Here is a 6,857-nt window from a genome sequence, read left to right as displayed (position 1 = left end):
AAATTTAAAGAGAGCTTTTATGCATCAAAAGTAGAACTTCTTGGAGAAATTGGCCCTTCCATCTTGAACTATACTTTATGAAATTTTCACTATGTATTAGTCTTGTGGTATGGGACATGAGATTAATTCTGTGTGAAGTATTCCGATGCATACTTATCTTTAGATTTGTGTGGGATAATTTCTGGTGGTATGGACACTAGAATTTATTACACATAGAAGTCCTTGACATAATGTCTCTTTTAAATGTCTGTGGACGAATACTTAGTGATATTTATTTTTGTGAACGGACAACTTCGCACAATTAAGTGTTCATAGGGTGGCCCAAGTTGGTTGTGAGTGAATCCAACCAGCTATAACACGTGTGAGAGGCATGTAAGGAATGTGTGAGTTTGATTGTGAGTGAATCCGATCAACTCTTCTAATTAATTCTTGAGAGGGTGACCCAAGTTGGTTGTGACTGAATCCAACTAGTTGTGACATGTGTGAGATAGGTGGTATGAATTTGATCAACTCTGTGAATATGTGTAACTCATATGAAGACATTGTGAGTGAATCCAATGTGGCAGTTTGATTGTGAGTGAATCTGATCAACTCTAAGACACGTGTGATTTATGTAAAGGTTGTGGGAGTTTGATTGTGAGGGAATCCGATCAACTCTAAGACACATGCGACGCGTGTAAAGACATTGTGAGTGAATCCAATATGGGAAGGATTAATGTGTTTAATCATTCGTGTGCTGATATTTACAACTGAGGACGATTGTCTTCTCAACCGAGAAGACAATCATGGGAGTGATATTTTTGAAAATATTTTACTATCCAATTTTTGTAAAAGAAAGCTTGTGGAGCAAGTAAGGATTTCTTAGATATTTAACTATCCAATTTTTGTAAAAGAAAAGCTTGTGGAGAAAGTAAGGGCTAAAATAGCCATGTAACCTATTTTGGAAGTAATAAAATCTATAAATACTTAAGCGGGGATGCTTTTGGCACACTTGGGGGCAGTTTGGGACCCAATCTGGTGTTCTCTCTCGTTTCTGTATTTTTTTGCGTGCGTTTTCGAGATCCGTTGTTTCACATTTCTCTCTCTCTCTCTATATATATATAGATATATATATATATATATATATAGATATATAGATATATATCTATATATCTATATATAATATATATCTATATATATATAGATATATATCTATATATCTATCTATATATGTATATATAAATTATATATATATATATATCTATATATCTATATATCTATATCTATATATAAATTAAAGTTTCACATGTATTAGTATCTATAGTAATAATAACTATAGATAAGAATGTTTGATTAAATATGTATAATTTAAATATATTTCTAGATAATAAATGAACACCCATCTGATTCTCTAATCTATAAACACTAGTCTATGTTTGATTATATATGTATAATTTAAAATATATTTCTAGATAATAAATGAGCACCCATCTGATTCCCTAATCTATAAACACTAATAATTTAAATGAATATAGTTAAGGCATTTTATTAGCAGACTACTACATAGAAGGGCACCTCATTCCCACCTAATTTCTATTTATAGACTACATTATCCCTTTCATTTCTCTCTCATCATGGCACCACAACATGCATAAATGTTTGAATTGGTGAAGCTCTCTCTCTCTCGCTCTCTCTCTCTCTCTCTCTCTCGCTCTCTCTCTCTCTCTCTCTCTCTCTCTCTCTCTCTCTCTCTCTCTCTCTCTCTCGTATGTGCTACTAAATGTTTTTTGTATGCAGCACAGAAAGAGGAGGCTACATAATGTTAAGATATTGTTTCTTTGGAAGGTTAGATAAAGAGAAAATTGGTCCCCCCTCTACTACTGTTGGTGGCTATATAATGCCAAGATGTTTCTTTGGAAGGTTGGATAAAGAGAAAATTGGTCCCCCCTACTATTGTGCGCGCGCACACACACACATTCTCTTAAACTCAGCTTGTTTTTATGCTTGTATCTCTCATGTTCTTCTCAACTTGTTTATATGCTTGTTAAGATAAGTAGTAGGCAAAGGGTGGCTAGAGGCATCGGTCTAGAACATGACGAATAGGTCTCTCTCTCTCTCTTTCTCTCTCTCTCTCTCTCTCTCTCTCTCTCTCTCTCTCTCTCTCTCTCTCATGCTTCTCAACATGTCCTTATGGATGCAACTAACATGTCCCAAAATTTACACCAATCATCCACACTTAAATTTGTTGTCCTCATAAAAGCTTGTGAGCATTTGGGCAGTTAGATATAATGTCACAGGAAATGATTAAACCCCAAATCTTTTTTTCTTTAATATATAATTTTATGATTAGGCTAGCCACATCATGAAAAAAAACACATTAACATATATGCTTAAATATGTGTATCTCCAATTGACCTCATACTTTACATTTTAAATGTACAAAAAAATAATAGGCACAACTCACAAAACATTCACCCTCTTATTTCAAGGTAAAAGGCCTCAAGAAAGGCTTTGAAGTCTTCAAAGTTGAGATGGTAACGTCTAATGACTAAAATGCTCATTGAAAGTTAGTGTGTTCCAACATTGGGGGAAAGTCTTCAAAGTTGAGGTGGTAATGTCTAATGACTAAAATGATCATTAAAAGTTAGTGCGGTCCAACGTTGGGGGAAAGCATTTACTTTTAACCAAGTGAAATAAAGGAAAACCCTTAATGATAGTGTTAGCATTTAAAAAAACCAAAAAAAAATAATAAATCTAAAACCACAACCACCTAGAAAAGTTACTTTAGTGTGTAAAAATTTGGAGTGTGGATGTTCATGGATTTAGCAAGGGAAAGAATCCCAAGTGGCCACCCAAAGTTTCAATAGCTAAATCCATAGAGACATTAAACACGAGACCTTCCTTCGAGGTGGAGAGAGATTGGATTCCATAGGCATTGCATCTTGTCACATTGGTGGTGCATTAGGAGGCTAGTGTACTATCCTAAAAGCTCCTCTCTCCACCATTGCTTAGGCACACGAGAAGGTCATGCAACACCCACTTCAATTTAGGCGGTCCCCTCGAATATGCTACTCTTGTACTTGTTGGAAGTGTTGTTGGTGTCTTCAAGCATCTTACTTAGAAATGTTTGCATATTTGCAGTGGCTTTGGCATATCTAAATGTCAACCATTATTTTATTGATTTGAGAACACTTGAGCCTTGCAAGATAGAGAGAAGAAGAGGAAGAAGGGTCTTACTAGCTTGCACCTCTAGCCACTCTTAGTAGAGCAACCCTCTCTTGTGGGGAGAGCTAGGATCCTCAACCTTATCTCCCTTGCTATCAATACAAGGAAGGTTTGTAAATGGGTGGGGAGCAAAGAGAGAGAGAGAGAGAGAGAGAGAGAGAGAGAGAGAGAGAGAGAGAGAGAGCTATGAAAAGCTTAACCTCTACTTCAATGCCTTGGTGAGTGAGAGAATGGGGAAGAAGATCAACACACCATCACTCGCCCAGACAATTCTCAAGCCTGTATGCAACCAAGAAAAGAAATCATACAAGCAAGCTTCAATCATAAGAGCAAGAGACTCAAACTCAATTGTGAGAATGGGATTATGTCTCTTCTCATTAGTCAAAATTTCTTATATACAAGACTCATATTTATAATGTCTAGCTGCCTAAGTAATGCCTAGGGGCCCAAAAGCCAGTATAGTCTAATTTCCTGTCTAAGTATGCACTACCAGTATTACACAAGTTGTAAGCTTGGTTTTCACTATCTTTCGACATTACACAAGTTGTAAGCTTGGAGATTTCACATAGTTAATTACATGAAGCACATTGTGTAGTACAAAAATATGGCTCAAAAATGTTAATGTGTGTTCAACATAATGTTAACCAATGTGGTTAACATAGCCCCCTCCCTTCATAGTTCCGTTCTTGGAATTAGTATTGAAGCTCAATGGGAGTCAATGGTAGGATGCCGCTGAAGTTCCATTCGAAGTCAAACCAAGACTTCGTATACTAGGTACTATGATGGAAAGTGGTTGAGTGGTAGGTGTTGAGGTGGAGGTGATAGGAGGGGGAGCGGATGTTGAGGGTTGGGTAGAGTGGCAAGTGTCAAGGTGGAGGTGACAAGAGGAGGAGTTGATGTTGAGGGTTGGGCATGGTGGTAGGTGTTGAGGTGGAGGTGACAAGAGGGGGAGTTGATGTTGAGGGTTGGGAATAAAGTTCTTTAGCTTGTCAATGGAAGCTTCTTGAGTGTGTGTATTTGAAGAGGGGCTTGATAGGGAATGGGGTCCTTGGGAGCCTCACTTTGGGATGTAGAGGGTTGGGTATTAAGCTCTTTGGTAGAAGCTTCTAGAGTGTGTGCATCTAAAGAGAGGCTTGACCCTAGGGAGCCTCTCTTGGACCACTGATGTTTGATCCTATTGGTGTGATTGGTTTGTTGCCTGATGCATCTTCGGGGGGGGGGGGGGGGGGGGTAATGCTATGGCAAGGGTTAATCTAGCATGGGTGTGGCTTTTGATGGAACTTGGTTACTAACCCCTTCGGATTGGCCTCTTTTTAAGTGGCATGGTTAGAGTATGGGATGCCTTTGGGACTCGATTGGCTCTAGCACTTCTTTGTTAGGAGAATGGTTAATAGGTTTTAAGGTTTTGTATGACATGGGCTCTTTTTCTATCATGAGAACATTTATCTATCTTGAGGCTAGTTGTTACAAGATAGTGGTTCGCAACTCCTAGTCAATTTGGCATTGATTGTGGTCCATCCACCCTCGTCTGAGAAGTACTTCTTCATGCATGGTACCTGCCAAGCATGACGTAGAACTTCCCTTACAAGGGGTTATTTCCAATGTGAAACATGGTATTGAAGGCTCCTATGGATGTGGTTTTTAACATGTTTAGACCTTCCACTCGCACTTTGGTCTGAGTCAACGATGGTTGTTGTAGTATACACTAAGTCTCATGGAACATTAGGTTATGGCTAGCACCCGTATTGATGAGCACTAACGTTTTGTTCTAGACGAGTTTCTGTGGTCATGCCTAGGTAGAGTCAGATCAAGTATGGCAGGCTTCATCTCCTAGTCTTCGTCTTCTCAGTCATTTATGCTAGGCCTCTCGTTTCATTGCAGCCTCGTTTATTTTTTTCTCTTTCTTTTGGTAAATGGCCTTCAAAGTATTTGTAGTTAAAGGGCCATTGTAGCATCTAAGTTTCCTTACCACCATTGAAGAATCCTTTCATCTCCACATTTTCAAGTGTTTTGATACATGCAGATCCTTGAGGGGTGAGGTCGTACACTAGGAATTGTTGGATTTAGGATTAGGGTTTCAACAATGCACACACACAAGATAGAGAAGCTTGAGAGCATACAAACTCACTAGTATAGAATAAACAAATGTGTGCCATATACAAAAGATAAGTAAACACCCCAAAATGAGTAAATAAGAGGGTGTACATATGCACGGGGGAAAAATGCCCTAGCGGTCCTAAGTGTGTTCACACACATCACTACCATATAATGCTACAAATCCCCCTTGGAGTGATGATGTAAACATGTACAGGGTATGGTTGATCAATCCTGAAAAGCCAGTAAGCCCAAAGCTTTACAAAAAGCTTTGAACTTTTCATGAGGAAGAGCCTTAGTGAATAAATCTTCCATGTTGTCATGTGTAGGCACATAGATCACTTGATCTCTGCTGTGCAGAAAGTCTTTCCCTGACATAGTGGTAATGCACCTCAATGTGCTTAGCGAGCATAAAACATTGGGTTCCTCGCAACTGCTAATGCGCTCTGGCTGTCAGTGAAAATGGTAGTGCTAGCCAACACCCAAATCAGCCACCATAAGACATCTGAGCAACACACACTCAACTGTAGCTGTAAAAGTTGCTCTGTACTCAGCTTCACAGAGCTAGAAGTGGCCACTGTAGGCGGCTTTGCTGAGCCATGATATACATGAATCACCAAGGCAAAAGCAAAACCCACTAGTGGACACTCGTGTGTCATAACATCCAGCCCAATCTAAATCACTAAAAGCATGCAGTTTACAGTCTTCAAGATTAAACTTCTTCAATAGCTTCTATATATATTTAGACTGCAGCATGACAATGCCATCATTGCGTTGCATAAACTAAATCCCCAAATAATAATGCAAGGGCCCCAAATCTGACATCTCAAACGATGACTGCAAATCAGCCTTAAAGGCTGAAATTTGATCTATATTGGGTCCCGTGGAGCAGCATGTCATCAACATATAGAATGATGACCAAAAATGTGTCCTTACTCCTCTTCACGTAGAGGGTACTCTTTGTGCAAAAATAATTTGCAACCAAGTATGCATGAATCTTCTCATACCATGCTCTAGGAGCCTGCTTAAGGCCATAAAGAGCCTTTTTCAACCTCCATACTTTAGACTCTTCCCCTTTTTCAACCTCTATACTTTAGACTCTTCCCCTTTCACATCAAAACCAGGAGGCTGCGATACATACACCTCCTCATGGTAATTCAAGAATGCAGTTCTTAATGTCCAACTGATGTACATTCCACCCATGATGTGCTGCCAAAGCAATGAGACACCTAATGGTAGTCATACGAGATGTGGGTACAAAGGTCTCATCATAATCAATGCCCTTTTGCTGGGTAAAGGAGCTGCCAACTTGCTATCCCTCAATGTCTGCACAAGCGATTTTGGCATACGCCTAGATTCTTCTATGGCTGCTCTCTCCTCATCCACTACATCCTCAATAATTGCCTTATCAAAAGGCTGATTTGTAGGCTGATTTTGCACCTGTTGCTGCAAAGGCTGAATTTCAGCACTTGGTTGAGCATTCAATTGCTCTACATATGGCTGCCCTCCATTAAACAAAGGTAGGAGCGAATCAAACATGTCCTGTGAGCATACATTTT

The sequence above is a fragment of the Cibotium barometz genome, chromosome 27 (genome assembly GCF_041138505.1).
Source record: "Cibotium barometz isolate CiBa-2024 chromosome 27, ASM4113850v1, whole genome shotgun sequence".
NCBI lineage: Eukaryota > Viridiplantae > Streptophyta > Polypodiopsida > Cyatheales > Cibotiaceae > Cibotium > Cibotium barometz.
Note: the sequence above shows the minus strand (reverse complement) of the source record.